A 19703-nucleotide genomic window follows, 5' to 3' on the forward strand; every position below is an offset into this window, starting at 1 on the left:
CATCAGATATCAAATTTTATCAACTTTATACGAGTTATGTCAAAAATCTTAATTTCGTTAAAGACTAAAGTAACTTTATATTTCAGAATATCAAAAAATGCTATTATGAAAATTTGTTTGATATTAAAAACTATGTTTAAATATACAGTTACATTATTCTAATCGAAAAATTTTTTAAAATTTTTTCTCAAATTACAGATACTCGTCATTATTTTATTGCAATTATGTTAACTATTTTATTATCACTTTTACGAAAAAAAGTTATTATTCATAAAATGCTCTCCCTGGTCTAAAATCTAAGATACAGCCATCAGATATTAAACTTTTTTAATTTTATACGAGGTATGTAAAAAATATGAATTTTCCTTAAGAGTTAAGGGTCTTTATTATTTACAATATTTTAATTTAAAGGACGTAATTAAACACTAAAATAAATTTTTTAATTCCAAACAACTTTTCTTAATAACAATTTACGATATTGTGAAATTTAACGATACTTTACTCTTAAGTGAAATTCATATTTTTTGACATACCTCGTATAAAATTCATTAAATTTGATATTTGATGATTTCATCTTAGATTATATACGATGCTGACTATTTTACAAAGAATAACTTTCTTCTTAAACTGATAATAAAAAAGTTATTAATAGGTTCCAAGTTACGCAGACATACTGTATAAGAGCTAAGAAAAATTTTTGCTGAATATTTACTATTATTGAAGTTTAATATTAAATGTATTTTAGGTAAGTTTTACAGAAAAAAGTTTTGATAACTTTATATAAACATTTTTTATTTGGTAATTTTCGGTTTTTGTATTACATTTTTGTTATCTTTCTTAATTTTCTCAAAAAAATAGTGTATTTCATTTCTAAAATAAAATAATTTAGTGCATTTTAAAGATTACATCCTAAGCTTTAAAAAAGTACTTATAAAACTGTAATAGATCTGTTCAAACTTGAGTAATACCGTCTTAAAATGGTGGTAATTCCATAAAACTAAGAAGATTTCAAAAATTACATTTTTTAAGACGTCATACCATTTGAATTAAATTTTTTTTGAATAAAACATCATTTAGTACGATGCTTGAAAGGTAAGTTGTGCAAAATTTAGGGTTTTATAAGAAAAATTGTATTAGTTACACATTTTTAAATCATTTTTAAACGACATTCATGTAAGGCTCACTTTCCGCCCCCAGCGTACTTATGCCCATACATTTTATTTCTTTTAATTATAACCACAAGATAGCTTAATTATTCTTCTTTTAGATTAAATTTGTAAAATTTCACTTGCTCTATCAGTTAAAGAATTATATTAAAATAACTCAACCGTGCACTTCGCCGTACGCTAGTTTACAGTGCGCCAATGTTTGTGAGAAGGGTGACTTTAGCTTTATAAATAAAAAATTATAGAAGATACAGATTTAATTTTAGAAAATTCTTTATATAAGTTATTTTTTTTTTGGAAAATTTTCTGAATTTTACAATGGTCAAGTCAGTTTTGTTCTAAAATTTATATTTTCGGAGTTATTTAAAAAAAAAACATCAAACTTCGTAGTTCATTTTTTTAATAAAAAATGAAGCACCGACTTCTCGAGTAGAACTTTTTGATATGTTGTTTATTAAACATTTCTTAATGAAATTACAAAAAGTTCTATCTTGTTTGATTTTTTCTGAAGTGAAAATCTATATGCACTCCCCTATAAAAAATAATATGTATGTGAATATAAGTTATATAAACGTAACCGCAAAAGTCATATTCGATTTACCCGTGAACAGATTAAGATTTTTTTTGGTATTTACACTGTTGGGCAAATAGGTTACTCACTTTTCTTTTAGGTTTATACCGGATGGAACAAGAGACATTTTTTTCTTTTGTTAAGTTTATTAAGGTTATTAACTATGGCATTAAAGTTAAGGGCAACAAATTAAACCACCTAACAATAGCTAACGACATTGTGATTATAGCGAGCGCTTTCAAGGAACTGTAAATTGTGATGGAGGAACTCGCAGGCAGCTCCCAATACGTCAGCCTAAAAATGAAAATGAGAAAAACAAAAATAATGACAAACGCAGATGACCCCACACGTACTATAAATGAAAGTGAGATAAAACAAGTCCAGGAATATATATCTTCTTCTTCTTCTTGTGGTACTTTCTCCTTTAGTGGAGGTTAGCGACAACACTGGCAAATCTGTCTCTGTCCAATGCGGCTTTAAACAAATATGTTGAATCAAGGCCGGTTCAGTCTCTGATATTTCTAAGCCATGAAATCTGACGCCTACCGAGACCCCGTTTTCCTTCAATCAGTTGGATGATCAGTTGCGCGAGGCGGTACTTTTCGTTTCTCATTATGTGTCCCAGGCAGCTAACTTTTCTGACTTTAATTATTTTCAGCAGTTCCCTATCTGCACCTATTCCCCTCAAAACATCTTTGTTGGTGGTGTGGGTTGTCCAAGGTATTTTCAAGATTCTTCTATAAAGCCAGAGTTCAAAGGCTTCTAACTTGTTCATCAGTGTTGTGTTGAGTGTCCAGGCCTCCGTTCCATACAAAAGTATTGACCACACATAGCAATGCAGAAAACAACATCTAAGGCTGATACTAATGCTACTGTTACAAAATAAGCTTTTTATTTTGATAAAACCCTGTCGGGCTATCTCTATCCTCGCCCTTATTTCTTGTTTATAATCAAGTTGATTATTGAACCAGCAACCAAGATATTTGTATTGGCCTACGTATTCCAGCTGTTGGTGTTTCACATATATTGGAAGAGGTAAATTTTTGTTCCTTGATATTTTCATAACTTTGGTTTTCGCAGTATTGATCTTCATCCCCATTTTTTCACAACTCTCAGTAATAGGGATGGGAAAAACCTACCGGTTTTAGCCTAAAACTGGTTTTTTTACTACGCAATAACCAGTTTTCCCGGTTGTTTTTTGTCCCCGTTATAACCGGTGTTTTCGTTTTAAAGTAAAAACCGTTTATTAGGTTTTTACGGTGATTAGGATTAGGTTAGGTATTATTTTGGATCCCAATCATAATTAATATTCTCAAGTAATTATTCCAAATAAAACAATAATTCAAATTTTATTTTATAAATACAGAAGCAAATTGAAAGTGCATATTCACATTAGCCAGAAACAATTAAATTTTATTATAATATTTCGTTGAAAAGATATTTGTAATCATAATATTTACATAAGAAGTGATCTGCTTGAAGTAGACGCAAACATCATCTATTTTTCACACTTGACCCTTGACATTGAAAGTGGGTGAATGACTTTCTCTAATAACCAAAAATAATGTTCTGACTATGAATATCAAATTACCGATTACGAATACGAATCAGTACGAATCTCCAAGGATTTACCTAGGTTTTTAAAACGATACACCCATACAGGAAGTATTAAATTAGTTAAAATGTACCTATTATACAAATATACAAACGTGTTAAAAGAAATACATGATAAATTTTTTTGATGGTAGTAAAAATAAAAGATAAATTGCATTATCCAATTTATTTTTAAGTAAAATATTTTTGTTGATATTATTTTTTTAAATCCCATTTGAAAGAGTCTGGGAAATTTTTTATAAGTTGAAATGGTTGGGTTAAATTGTATATAATTGCAATATTTATATATTAATCTTAGGCTATATTATATTTAATAATAATCAATAAATATATAATAATAATAAAATAAAAAATAAATATAATATGTAGTAGAATAAAATGACTTTTTTAAAAATTGTGTTTTATTTATATTGATATTGATGTTCTTTCTATAGTACTAATTTTGATCATATTGATATCGAGTATCGAGTCGAGTGGAGTATCGCAAACTAAAGTGCATTGTAAATGTAACATTGTAACCTATTGGATTAAAAAAACCGAAAACCGGTTTTTGGAAAAACCGGTTTTTTTAAGCCGCAAGCAAAAAAGCCGGTATAACCGAAAACCGGTGTTTTGTCAAAAACCGCCATCCCTACTCAGTAACCCTATCTAGTCCGTTCTTTAACGGTAAAATATTGCAAAACCTCTAAATTTTAAAGAACCGCTTGGATTAACATGAAATTTGGCATACGCATAGCTAACAAGTCAAAGAAAAAAAGTGATATTGTGCCGATATGTGCTTTTGCCATGGGGTGGTTTTCACCCCCTCTTGGGGGTGAAAAACTATTCGTCCAAAGTAAGTCACGAAATAGGCTAATTTTAAGTAACTTTTGTTCTATAGAGTTTTTTCACTAAGTCAATACTTTTCGAGTTATTTGGCATTGAATATGTTGAAAATAACCACGCTTTTAGACGGTTTGTCTCAAATAACTCAAATAGTAAGTATTTTGTCGAAAAAACTTTCTTAGCAAAAATATAGCCTGTAAAAAATTTAAAAAATGGTGTATATACCACGTCTAGACCTAGTAGAAGCAGAGTTATAACTAATGAAAAATAGGTTCATATTCGTCAAATTCCAGATGGATTATTTTAACGTGAAATAACCAGAAATAAAGCACATTTCGGGAAAAACTCATTACAACTTATTTAAAGTGTTTAAAAATCTTCATTTTTGTTTTATAAAAAACATTTCTAGCATCAAAAGTAAACAAGTTACGCTCAAAATAAAGTTAGTCCCTTTTTATTTTGGTAACAAATCGAGAAAATCACCCCTTAATTAGTACCTTAAATGAACTTAATGATTACGACTTCACAAGTTTCTTGACTCGTGTATGTACTGTTTAAATGTTATAAATCTGTAAGTTTCATCGGTTCAAAGTCCTTATTATTGAAAGGGCTGTCGTTAAAAGGGTTGAACGAGTCACTGATCACCAATGTATGCAAATTTAGAAACACCAAATCTGAATCAATTTTTGTCTAACAGAAAAACAAAAAAATACATGATATTCGGAAAAGCAATGCTGACTTTTTCTGTTTCTCGAAATTTTTGGTATCTCTAACAATTTTTAAGTTATTTAAAAAAAAACATATTTTTCAAAATTAAAATTTTTCAAAATTTTACTTTGAAACCAAATTTTTTCAAAAATAAGCACTTTGAATCGATCAAACTTACAGATCATATAAATACAATATAAGTAAAATAATTTGTGGAGCGGTAACGATTAATTTCATTTAAGTTGCTAATTAGGGGTGGCCTTCCCAATTTTTTTTTGCCAAAAACAAAAGGGACCAACTTTATTTTAAGCGTAACTTGCTTAAATTTAATGCTAGAATCTTTTTCTAAAAACAGAAATAAAACTTTCTTTAAACAGTTTAAAAAAGTTATAATGGGTTTTCCCGAAAAAGTGCTTCCTTTTTTGGATATTTCACGTCGAAATATTATATTTGAAATTTGGTGAATATGAATCTATTTTCATTGGCTATAACTCTGATTCTGTGAGATCCAAAGACCTAACGCGTACTCCAATTTTTTTACCTTTTTATAGGCTATATTTTTGATAGGAATGTTTTTTTCGACAAAATACTTACTTTTTCAGTTATTTGCGAAAAACCGTCCAAAAATATGGTTATTTTGTTGAAAAATGAACATATTCATTCGCAAATAACTCGAAAATTGTTGACTTGGCGAAAAAGCTCTATAGAACAAAAGTTACTTAAAATTAGTCAGTTTACCCATTTCCGGACTTATTTTGGACATATATTTTTTCACCCCAAAAAAGGGGTGAAAGTAACCCCCCAGGGAAAAAGCACACATCGGCACAATATCACTTTTTTTCTTTGACATGTAAGCTATAAATATGCCAAATTTAATGTCAATCCAAGCGGTTCTTTAAAATTTAGAGCAAAAACCGTGAAATCCTATATCTACCTAGGCCAAATCCTGAAACTTGTTATAGAGAACCACAGTGCGGAAATTAGTAAGAGAGCAAGGCTAACGTGGGCAGTAATTGAATAACTTAGTTGGATACTTAAGAACTGCAAAATACCCCAATACTGGAGGAGCAAATTGTTCAACCAGTGCATCCTCCCTATCATGACATATGAATGTCACACCTGGACCCTAACCAAGTCAAATATGAATAAACTAGCCACCACAGAAACAGCAATGTTAGGTATACGACTGTCAGATAAAAGAGGAACGACTGGGTAAAATCGGTAACAAAAGTCGAAGACATAACAACAAAAATTTCCAAATTTAAATGGAGCGTTCTCAGGCCACACTGCTCGGTTGCTCAGGATAGAGACCGATACAGGGAGTTGGGAGGGGCCTATGTTCAAACATGAACGATAGAAGGCTAAGAAGAGAAGAAGATTAGGGAGGACAAGGTACAAGGGTACATTAAAATAATGTTAAACTGTTTTTTTTTTAACAATGAAAAGAGATGGTTTAATTATTTAATTTGTATTTTAACCAAAAGAATACTAAATTAACAGTGAAAAACAAAAAAAAAACAGTTAATTATACTTTGAAAACAGAAAGAAACATAACGTAAATTTTTGTCGCATATTTCCCTCCCTATTTATAATATCATCATCACGTCTCCTGTACTATAATCACAATGGAGATACACTAGAAATAATAAACAATCAAGACACGTTGAATGTTACGAGAACCACTCTCAAATCATAATTTACAATGTATAAACTATGTAAATCATGATTTGGGACTTACAATGTAGGTATATAAGTACATTGTAAATCATGATTTAGGAGTGTTGCTCGAGCATTCAACGTGTCTTGGTTTGTTTATTTCTAGTGCATTTTTATTGTGATTGTAATATAGTAGACATGCTGGACATTAAGCTGGCTATTTCAAATTGTTCTATGGAATTTCAGATTGAACCAACTATAGATTATATATCTTAAATGTAAAAAGGAAGGAGCTGACAAAGTCTTAATTCAGGTGTTCCATAACGTGTTCCATAGGATTCATGTCGGAACACTGAGGGGAACAATTAAATGTCTGCAGATTTATCTCATTATCCTAGAGAACGGTAGTTCGGCCAGTTGCGTACAACACCCCCCTAAATGCGAAATTTTTGATTGGTTAACCTGACTGAATTGAAAAATGGGCTAACTCGTATCTTAAAGTTTAGTAAAAGATCAGCTAATCGATATGTCAACCATTCATTTCGGTTCAAGGATATGGGTTTTACGGCCTTCCCATTTGAGGTCTGTTTTTCGTTCTCGTCTCTAAAACTCCCAAAAATTTCGAAAATTTTAGTCCAACCTCTGCGGCTTCTAATAGTATTAATCATTAACTTTCTAACGCATGTTTAATTTTGAAAATCGGTTATACTCTTCAAATGTTACCGAGCTCAGAAATTTGACTCAACTTCTATTTAAAAAAGTAAAATGTATGTCCATAAGGAAAAATTTCCTGTAGCTGGCTGTATACCATTAATTACAAAAATTGAAGAAAAAAATCTTCTGTGTAAAAGGTATATTTATTTAAACCCCAATAAAGGGCTACATTAAAACAGAACGTTTTCGCTCTAAAGAGAGCATCATCAGTGTTCTAAGCAAGCTCACATGCTAAGCCACCAAAAATACATGGGTCAAAACCCTTAAAATGCCGACCAAAAGTCTTACATCGGAGTGTTATATATTAAACCCTGGCGATGAGTGAAATTTAAACAAGATATACCTCAAAGCATCATATGACTATACCACGAGTATGTGGGTGGTTAAGTATGTGGTTGATATCTTGTTTAAATTTCACCCATCGCCAGGGTTTAATATATAAAACGCCAATGTAAGACTTTTGGTCGGCATTTTAAGGGTTTTAACCCATGTATTTTTGGTGGCTTAGCATGTAGAGCTTGCTTAGAACACTGATGATGCTCTCTTTAGAGCTAAAACGTTCTGTTTTAATGTAGCCCTTTATTGGGGTTTAAATAAATATACCTTTTAAATAGAAGATTTTTTTCTTCAATTTTTAAAATGTATGTATGTGTGTGGAAAAATTAGACCGATTTGAATTTTTATGTATGTTTCAAGAGGGTGTCGGGCCGATTTAGAACCGGTGTAGTTTGTGACTTTTGACCACCCATAAGCCAACTATAGTACTGGGTAGGTACAACACGGCATATTTATCTTCGGTTCAAAGAGACAAGAAAACCGCAAATAATCCAAATCAATAGCGCTTGAGCTAAGCTTTCAAGTGGTGCCTAAGTGGTTGGGATCGTATATAAACACGACTCAGTATAGCCGAATAACTGAAAAATTGAGCGGTGAAAATTTTGTGTTTTTTTCAACAATTACTCAAATTTTTAACCTACGAATTACGCCAAAAAGGCGTTCTTAGGAGGACTCCAGATGTGTCTAACGGTATAGGGGAAAGGCGGGCAAAACGGCGTAGCTGCCTAAAACGGGGTACCCCCTTTTTTCAATATCACTCGCTCGATCTATACGACGTTAATGAAATTATATTATAGACGCCTGTTTACGTATTCTGTCATAAAGCAGATATAATTAACTGCTGGTCGATTGTTGTAAACAGTACATGTGCGTTTTTAGTTAACCAAGTTATAATATCGGCCGAAAAATAATCCATCGTTATTATTACTAAAACAATTTATTATTTAATATTATTACTTCCAACTAACAGTGAATGTGTTCTAGAGTATTCGTTTGTCATTATGTCAAAAAATAAAAACTTGTAATAATTTAAACAGGTCATAATCTCAAAATCTGCTCTTTGTGCAAAACGGGGTACCAATAGGTAGGGTAAAATGGGGTACCCTTTTTACCATACTTATTGGTAGTCTTAACCCTTTTTACCATACCAAGTAGGATAGCCGATGATCAAACCAAATCACAGACGAGTAAGAAATCGCAATTGAATAAAACTAAAAAAGTAGAGTCAGATTCAGAAGGCGAAGATAGTGACACTGACTGGCTCTGCGGAAACTTTTATTTAAGTTCCACAGAAGGATGGATAAGCTGATCCAGTTGCCTTAAATGGGCTAAAAATTAATGTGCAGGTGTAGAAGATGAGGATGACGAATCAGTACTTGTATGCGAATTTTGTCAATAACTTTTTCTTGGTTTTAATTTGGTACCCCATTTTACCCTATATGACGGCATAATGGGGTACTTTACATTATTTTTTTTTTTTATATGATAAGAAAATCTTTTACTTTTTTAACTTTAAGTTTTATTAATAAATAGTTACTACTATAACAATGGTATTTGGCTCATTTCGACCTTAAAAGTTACAGATGTGTTTTAAATCCTAATTTAAACCTTAAGTACCCCATTTTGCCCGGGTTTCCCCTACAGTAAGGTCTCGTTTTATGCTGTGGATACGTTCTACAGAAAAGTTCATATAAAAACATCGCATTAAAAAAGACTTATGTGCATTGGAAAAGTAGGGATACGTTCCGTACTTTTCTAAAATCACATAAAATGGTGGACGTTTGTCCACCAAAAATTGTATATCTGATGTTTTTTTCCTCCATTGGACCAAATAAAACCTTAAATAGAAATTAAAAACACAGACTTACGATATTGAGATTGAAAAGGCCTCTTCTAATGGAACATAAAACTTTACTACACTTAATTAAATGTTTCAATCCAGAAATCAAAATGTGCTGTTTATTATACTGCAATTTGAAATCAGCAAAAGTTAAACTCTTAATACTTAAACATTTAAATTTAATTTCCAAACAATTACAGGTTATACCTTTCAATGCGAAACTCAGATTATTGTAATAGTTGCTATTCTATAATGCTACATCATGTAACAAGTGGAATACCCGAATTGCAAACCCTCAGATTACCGACACCTGGATGGGAATAGTTAATATTAATTATATAAGTTGTTCATAAAGAAATTTTCGGATCAAATACAAACCGCAGAACTTCAAAATCGCATTAAAATAATCCGCAAAAAAAGAGACCTTACTGTATACTTCATATCTGGGAAAATTCGAATTTTTAAGTTATAGGCCTCATAAGTATTATCAAATCTATTTCCTATGGGAAAAACGGTTTTTCAAGCCCACTATATCCTATAATACCTTCAGTTATCGTATTTGTCCTTGCATGCATCAGACACTACTTCTCAATACCTTTCAAACTCATGTTTAGCGATCAAAATCGGTTTAGCCATTTAAAAGTTATCGAGCTCCAAATGTATAATCAATTTAACAATTATCGCCGAAAAGGTCTAGTTGCGGAATGGGACGTTTCGATGCCGCCGGTTCATCGCCGGCCGTTTCGATGCCGCCGATTCATCGCCAGTCCATTTAATCTATTATTAATTAATACTAAAAATAACTAATAATTAATTGTAACTGTCGAAAATTCGGAAATATATCAGATAGCGATTAATTGACTGGCGATGAATCGGCCGACATCGGCATCGAACTGGCGGCATCGAAACGGCGGCGATGAAACGTCCTAGACCCGTCTAGTTGTACTGGTTACGACGTTAAATTTGATCAGGCAATTCGAGTTCATTTGCCAGCCATCCCAAAATCTAGTTTACATTCGATGCACACAAAGAATTATATTGAAAAAAAATTGGAATGGCTGGGAAATGAACTCGGATTGTTCTATCACAAGTTTAACATCGAAAGGCGACCATTTACAACGCTTAACGTGTAATCGAGAAAGATTACATTCAAGCTCAAATATTTAATTTTTAAAAAACTTTGAAAAACTTCTCATGCAAGAATAAAAAGCCGCTATACGCCGTAAAAATGGTTGGCACACACAAAAGAGTTGATATGAATATTACGTGGCCCAAAAACATATTTTCATTATGATGGACAATAAAATTCTAGTTTTATTTTGAAAGATTTTTCCACAATATTTGCTAAATTGAACATTTAATTTGTACCAAACACTTGCTCCCTATGTGCTATGTTTTTGTATATTTAGTTATATTTATTTACTTAGTTAGTTTGCATAATATGTATCTATTTTAATGAAACTATTTAATTTAACATTTCATGCATACTATATAATAATATTGTAGTCTAATGGGCATATGGGTTTCGCGACCCCTGCTCAAATTTATTGTATAATAATAATAATAATAATAATAATAATAATAATAATAATCCAGCAAAATACCGCCCAATTACTTGTCTTCCAACTTTGTATAAATTGGTCACATCCTGTGTAGCCCGGCGTATCTACCAACACTGTGCTCTGAACAATATCATAGAGCCTCAACAGAAAGGATGCGCTAAGGGTTCCATGGGTTGCAAAGAACAACTTATCATCGACTCAGTCATTTCTAATCAAGCATATTCCAAAAAGAGGAACCTATTTACTGCTTTTATTGATTACAAGAAGGCCTTTGATTCAGTGCCGCATGAATGGCTTATAGATATATTGAGAATATATAAAGTCGATGGTAATATAGTGACCTTTTTACAACATATAATGACAGAGTGGAAAACTAGAATTCACCTTCAAATACCTGGTGAAAATAACATCGAAACTGAAAATATCGCAATCAGCCGGGGTCTGCTTCAAGGAGATTCGTTGAGTCCTCTGTGGTTCTGTCTAGCTATGAACCCACTATCTCAGCTATTGAACTCCACAGATGCAGGTTTTAGCATTAAAAATAACAACAATGTGGTGGCGAAGCTTAATCATTTATTGTACATGGATGATTTGAAATTAATAGCTTCCACACGAAACCAACTCGACGAGATGCTAAAAACTGTAGAAACTTTTTCTAATGATATTAGTATGCACTTCGGACTAGACAAGTGCCGTATTTTAAATATAGTCAGAGGAAAAGTACAGCCCGGAGGATTCGATATGCAAAATGGCCAGAACATCGAGGCCATGGGTGAAAATGATATGTATAAATATCTTGGAGTAAAGCAAGCGCGGAAAATTGACCATAAACAAATGAAAACAGAGATGACTACTGAGTTTATACGAAGGGTAAAACAGCTGCTTCGCTCACACCTTAACAGTAGAAATTTGTTTAAGGCACTAAACACCTACGCATGTTCTGCGCTTAGCTACTCATTTGGTATTGTTAAGTGGACAAAAACAGATATAGAAGCTCTACAGCGAAAAGTACGAACACACCTCACAAAAGCACAAAAACACCATCCTAAAAGTGCAGTAGAAAGAACAACATTACCACGGAATCTAGGAGGAAGAGGACTTATGGATATAGGTGAGCAATTAGATAAACAAATTGCTAATTTAAGAACTTATTTTCAGATGCAGGCTGAGACATCTACTCTACATCGCGCTATCTGCGCAGTAGATGACACAACACCGATCAAACTGAGGGAACCAGAAATGCGTATAAATCACCTTACTAAGGACGAAAAAGTGCGCGCCTGGATGGGTAAACCTCTGCACGGGCGACATCCCAATGAGGTCAGCCAAGATTATGTCGACAATATAGCGTCGAACTACTGGTTGACATCAGGAAAAATGTTCCCTGAAACGGAGGGGTCATTACTGGCCATTCAGGATCAGGTTATACCAACCAGAAATTACCTGAAATATATCATCAAAGACCCTCAGGTTCAAAACGACAGATGCCGATATGGATGTCAAGCCCAAGAAACCATCCAACATCTTACAGGGGGCTGCCAGGCATTTGCTGCAACTGAATACAAGGAACGGCATGATGCAGTGGGAAAAATCCTTCATCAAGAGATAGCTATCAAGCTGGGACTTCTCCAAACAGACCATCTCCCGTATTATCAATACGTCCCTGAGAGTATGCTTGAGGATGGCAACTACAAGCTATACTGGGACCGCACTGTGCTCACAGACCAAACAGTGGCACATAATAGACCAGATCTCGTACTAGTTAATAAATTAACAAGACAAACAACACTAATTGATGTGGCGATACCTAACAACAATAATCTACGTAGTAAATTTACTGAAAAGATCGCCAAATACAGAGATCTAGAAATTCAAATACGAAGGCAATGGAGAATGCAAAGTACCCAGACGATACCGATGATTATTTCTACTACTGGAGTCATTCCGAAGACCCTCCTCGAAAGCATAAAAAAGCTGGGTCTGAATGAACATCTTTATAAGACCATGCAGAAAGCTGTACTACTCGCGACGGCCAGATGCGTACGAAAATTTCTGGGAGATACACCTGCATTCCAAGTCACCTAGGGCTCGATAACACGGAAAGAGTCCCACCAGAGCTCAATCCTTTTGATACCGTAGGTATCTGGGATGAGTCAATTTTCCCCTTAGAGGGAGTGTGAGCCGTATGGCTAAATCTGGATAATAATAAATTTGAAGTAAAACGCGCCACAAAAGAGCTTCAAGAAGCAAACCGTATCAAAGCTACAATTTTGTGGCGCGATTTACTTCAAACTTAGCAAATATTTCAAAATAATGGAAAATCTTTCAAAATAAAACTAGAATTTTATTTTCCATCAAAATGAAAATACATTCTTGCGCCACGTAATAGTCATATCAGCTCTTTTTGTGTGTGCCACTCATTTTTACGGCGTTTAGCGGTTTTTTATTCTTGTTTAAATATTCAGCCACAACATGAAAAATGTGAGGCTATCATGCATTTAGATGAAATTAAATGAAATTATTAGTGTTTATTTTTATTAAATAGCCTTCCTTCTTTCTTATGAAGACAACAATGCAAATAGTTTACCAGGTCATCGACAGAAATTAATATTTAACTTTTTATGAAGATGTAAGAAGGTAGCAATTTGTAGTTGGCAATTGTGTTTGTATTGACAATATACATAATCCAGTTAAATAAATGTGTGATTCTAAAAATAAATACAGCTAGTGGATAACAATTTTGTAACTATTGTAATTTCTCTGAAAATCTTAATCTCTTTTGGACAACAATTAAATAATTATGACAGGAACTTTTAAAGACTAGGTATATGTAAAATCCTGAACTGGTGAGGTGATATCTTAAGATGAGGGGATGAAATATTGGTGATATCTCAAGGTAACGGCTATATATCGCCCGACTTGTTTAGGAATGCACCGGATAAGAAGTAGTTGTATGAGAGCAATTGCGAGGAAAACGTCTTGTGAACCATTATTTTACTTTTATTTCGTGCTACATATTTGCTCGGGTACGTAAAGGCGCCACATCTTCGTAAGTGTCATTTTTTTTATTATACACACACCGGCAAAATTAGCCGAACACGTTAAAAATGGGACATGTTTGATGTCTCGTATTTCATAAACCAGTGGTCCGATTTGAGTGATTCTTTTAGTATGTTATAGCCTTATTATTTAAGAATATCGGTGTAATAATATTGTTGCTAGACAGGTAAATGTCATTTTATACCGGGTGTAACAAGCATACTGTGTTTTTTCTTAAAGTTCGGAACACCCTGTGGAATATTCCAGCGTATATAAAATATTAAAATTAAAACTCGATTGTAGAATTATGCTTTCTTAACATTTTCTTTTTTGATTCATTTGCTTACGTTGGAAAATAAAAAAGTTATGTGCTTTAACAACTAACCATGTTTTTTATCAATAAATCCTCATAGTAGGGGAGAAAAGTATGGTAAATTTGCAATTACTCGAGAGTTCTTGGGACCTGGAGTGGATTGTGAAGAGTGGGTGCTACAACCAAAAAAGTTAAGTTAAATTTTCCATAAAGTGTGGGACCCTCCATTTTTCAATTTAATTTTCCATTTCCACCAATCGTTTTTTCCGATTATAGCGCCATTTATCCATAATAGGAAAAAACGTTGCGAATAAAACTTGCTTATTTTTACGTCAAGGATCCAAATCTGCAATAAAAATTGGGGGCTCCTATTTAATATTTTAATGTAACCCCCTACTCCACCTCCGTGGGGGGTTGTGTTTGGTGCCATTCGGTAGATTTTTGAAAAATATTGAATAGGTATATTTTGCAGTTTTACGATCTGATGTTCATTTCGCAAAATATCGCGGGGTCGTATTTATAATTTTTAATTTACCCCTCTCCGTGGGGTGTCACGAGCCCCCACGGAAGTGGGGTGGGGGATTTCATTTAAAATATTAAATAGGAGCCCCCAATTTTTATTGCAGATTTAGATTCTTTACGTAAAAATAAGCAACTTTTATTCGACATATTTTTTCGAATTATGGATAGACAGCGCTATAATCGGAGAAAAATGATTGTTTCAAATGGAACATTAAATTAAAAAATGAAAAGTCCCCCACTTTATGGAAAACTTAACTTAACCTTTTTCTGATTGAGTTTAGCACATACTCTTCACAATCCAATAGGTCCCCATAACGCTCGAGTAACTGCAAATTTAGTATACTTTCCTCCCCTACTATGAGAATTTATCAATGAAAAACATGGATAGCTGTTAACGTACATAACTTTTTTATTATCTCACATAAGTAAATGAATCGAAAAGGAAAATGATAAGCAAACCTAAGTCTACAATCGAGTATTAATTCTAATATTTTACATATGCTAGAATATTCCACAGGGTGTTCCAAACTTTACGAAAAAAACACAGTATGATTGGTACACCCAGTATAAAATGGTATTTACCTGTCTAGTAACAATATTATTACAACGATATTCGTAAATAATAAGGCTATAACACACTGAAAGAATCACTCAAATAGGACCACTGGTTTTTGAAATACGAGACATCAAACATGTCCCATTTTTAACGTGTTCGGCTAATTTTGCCGGTGTGTGTATATATAATGATGTAATTCTGTTTTTTTTTTTGTTGAAAAATGGGTAGTGTGTCATCAAAAAAAGTACTCTAAAATAATCCCAACTTTGAGAAGACTGTTATGCAGTGGCTTAACGGTTTAGATAGCGATACAGAAGAGGAAACAATAGAGAAAATTTGATCCAATAAATCTAGTGTAATTTCAACAAATATTACTTATGTTTGTTTATACCATTTGTATCTGCCATTTTCCTGCATTCGACCTGCCATCTATATTCTGTTTCAATCGCGAATTGTTATTAGCTTTCTGATAAGAATATGCTTTAATTTTGTGGTTGTTCAAGTTTAACTGTTAAAATTTTCGGACATCTTGTATATTAGTGCACCCTCTGTAACGCACAGCTGAATCTTATGTTTGTGCGTCACAGTGTTGCCATGCCATTTCTTTCATAATTTCAATCAATGTTAAATGTACCTACAAGAATAATATAATGAGAACGTTTACTTCTCCGTCATTATGCTAGGTAGAATGACAAATGAGGTGTCAAATAAAAGCTTATAATCCAAGGATAGTACTAAAGGTGATAAATTAGACCTAGATTGTTTGTCCCTCAAAAAATAAGCGTTATATTCGGGATTTCTAATGTCGACATTAAAAGTTGCACTATTTCTTTTTCTATAAAACATTTTGATATTTTGATCTAAAACTTACCACAAAACTTCTTTGTACTCTCTACTTTTAAATAAACGTGATTAAGAAGCTAAATTTTAAACTCCGTCACACAACTTTTGCGATTAAACTTTGCAATGCACAAATCCGCACCTTTTTCTTTGAAAAATTCATAACCTTTATCATGATAAGAATAAAAACTTGAAGTAGATACCTTTGTCTTCACAAATGTTAGAGCTATATACTGTAAAAATTTCAGAAAAAAATATTAAAATGGAACAGAGTTGTAGCGAGGTAAACGCAAAAAACGTGATTTCATTTTTTTTTATTTTTCGATTTTGACAATGTTCCCCCACATAAAATTCAAAATAAACCTCATTTTCGTTTTCAGCACCCTCGAAAATATAAAGTATGAACAAAATTAGCCATTCACCCCTCCGTGGTCAGTATCTCGAAAACTAAGCGCTTTTTTGATGGTGTCCCGCTCGTGTATAATATCACAAAAAATTGTAACGTGATAGTATGAAAAAATAGAGGATACGGCAACGGTGTTACAAGTGATGGTCGGATCAAATGCCAAAATCTATACAGACATATTAGGGTGCACTAATACCCAAGATGTCCAAATTCTCAACGCACTTGTTTTAGTTATTAATAAAGTTTATGTTTGTCAAAATAAAGGGTTTTATTCAGAGTGTGTTAAATAATCATGTAATAATCAAGGCAGCTCTTTAAAATACATAATTCGTTTATTTGTATTTTAAAGTAATATGTAAATACACAATATGTAATCAATTTTTTAATTTATAAAAAAAGTAAGCCTATAAACAGTATTTTAAAAATGGGGTATGCTAAGACTCCACGTCACCTAGTATGCAACATATTATGCACTTCAGCAGTTAAGGGGGTATAGTCCTTTTCATGACCATTTTTCCATTTTTCAGTGCGTAACAGTTTTTCGATTTCTCTCTAACGCATTAAATTGTATGTGACAGAAAAAAAGGCACGTCGGTGATTACTTTGGTAATTATTGTAGTTCGGTGATTATTCTAGTTGTCGATAGATGGCGCCATAATCAAAAAATAATTATTTATTAAATAAAATAATAATATTATCAATATAATCTGTACAATTTATAAGACTATACAAATCAAAGAAAATACCATTTTATAAATGCAATAGACATAATTGATTTGTTTTTATTCCAAATTGAAAATAAAATGTGACAACTGTCAGATTTAACTAAAATGCCATGTTAGAATAAATGTCATAAATGTGTCTTATCACGGACTTACCTTTTTTCTATAATTTGTGACGCACTGAAAAATGGTCATGAAAAGGAGAGTAAGTGTATGTAATTTTTTCTTGTCTTTTGGCTATATGTCTTTATTGTTTTTTTTATTTGTAAATGACTTTGGCATAAACCAATTAGCCAGACTTATTTTTTATTTATTAAATATAAAAAGAGCATTCCTTTATCCAATATAAATAAATGGATTGTTCAAATTCTCACACCCTAGGATAAATGTTATTATGTTAGTAAAATTATTGGTTTTAAAGAGAGGTTAAGCATATTTTTGTCATATTTTTTCAAATAATCTTTCTTGAACCAATCGTTTGATATACAGAATCCTTAAGTTTTCCTCGTTGCTCAGTGAAAAGATAAGGTGTCGCCTTTATTTAGATATAGAAAAAATTTAGACTATTTAAAGTGATTGTTTTAGGCCCAGCATATTTTTTAAATTTGCAACCTTTTTCTGGACCTTGGATTGCAAAATTATGATTCAAAAACTGTAGCTCAACACCCTACTGATAGACTTTAAAACCATATAGGTCTTAGATACAGGATTATGCCATGTAGCTCTTAGATACAGGAGCATGAAGTTTATAATTTATTTTTATAAAATTAAATTACTTAATAGAGACCGAGAAATAATAGCAATATAAAAAGATGTTGGCAAGATACATCAAGCTAACCAATAAAAATTTGTTTGGTCTAAAATGGGTTTAAATAAAATCTTTGAGGTACTAAAATTTTTTTATTAAGCTGAAGTATAAAAAAACTTTTTAAAGCGACTAATTTGTTGAAATTTCATACTAGAAAATTTAAACCATAAATTTCCTGGCATGGAATACATTCCCTTGTAATATTTCTCTTACATCTCACAGCATAAAATATATAACTTCAATATAGCTTGCACCCACAAATCCTTTCGTCTCACCAACTACGTACAAAACCATTAGAAAGGAACAGAGAAGAAAACAAATAGGGCACTAAGAGAATTTCAAAGTGAAAAGCAAGTAATTTCGCTGTAAAATTCCATTCAGAAAGTGCGAATTCTGAAAATAAATCTGTCCGAAAACGTACCGCTGAATAAAAAATGCCTTTAGGGACGTGATATGTCCACCGAAACAACTTAGTTTCTGGGTCCATTCGAAAGGGGATCCCCAGGGTTAGACCGCAAAATCCGACTGCGGATTTTTGGTGATTATTCGATAGAAGATCATGACGTTTTCTTTGATAAATTGCAAAATTACCCATTGATTTAAGAAATCATAGATGCATTTTATTTATATTCATGTCTTTATATGTATTTTGATAAATTAAAACTAAACGAAATATACAAGGACTATTTATTGTTTTAAGTGAAAACTTTGTTAACGAGATTGTGCAATTTTTGGATGGGAGAACAATAGAAGATAGAAATATGCTTTATTGCCACTGAAAATTTTTACAATTTTATAAACAAAGCTTACATACAGTCAAAAGAAAAACATAATATAAATAACAAATAACAACTACAATTTACTAAAATTAGATAAATCGTCAATAATGTACAGTATAAAATATAAAATCCAAGACAAAAACAATTTATTGCAAAATTTATATAAATTGCAAATTGAACATACAACAAATAAAATAAAATAGGTACAACATAAGGAACTGACAAATTTATGCTACTGCGTATGAAACCCAATTTTCTTAATTATTCATTGAGAAATTCTTCTATTGAATAATATGGTTTTTTGGATAGATAGGCTTTTGTCATTTCACGGAACTTAGGGAAAGATGTTGCAGATTTAAGTTGTAACGGAAGATGATTGTACAGTTTCTTTGCGGAATATAATATAGAATTCTTTACTAACTCAGTGGATGGAATCGGTAAATAAATATCAAAGATTGAATTTCTGGTGGAGTAAAGATGATTGGGCCTTGATGGAAAAACATGAAGGTTTTTACGAATTAAACAAACCATTTCTAGAATATATAAAGATGGAAGTGTTAAAATTTCGTGATCTCTGAAGTAACTTCTGCAATGTGTAGATCTTCTGAGGCCAAACAGATATCTTATTGCCCTTTTTTGCAATTTAAAAATGACATCAAATTGAGCAGCTGTACTAGAACCCCATAAAGGAAGACCATGTCGTAGATGAGACTCGAACAACGAAAA

Source organism: Diabrotica virgifera, chromosome 4 (assembly GCF_917563875.1).
Source record: "Diabrotica virgifera virgifera chromosome 4, PGI_DIABVI_V3a".
NCBI classification, from domain to species: domain Eukaryota; kingdom Metazoa; phylum Arthropoda; class Insecta; order Coleoptera; family Chrysomelidae; genus Diabrotica; species Diabrotica virgifera.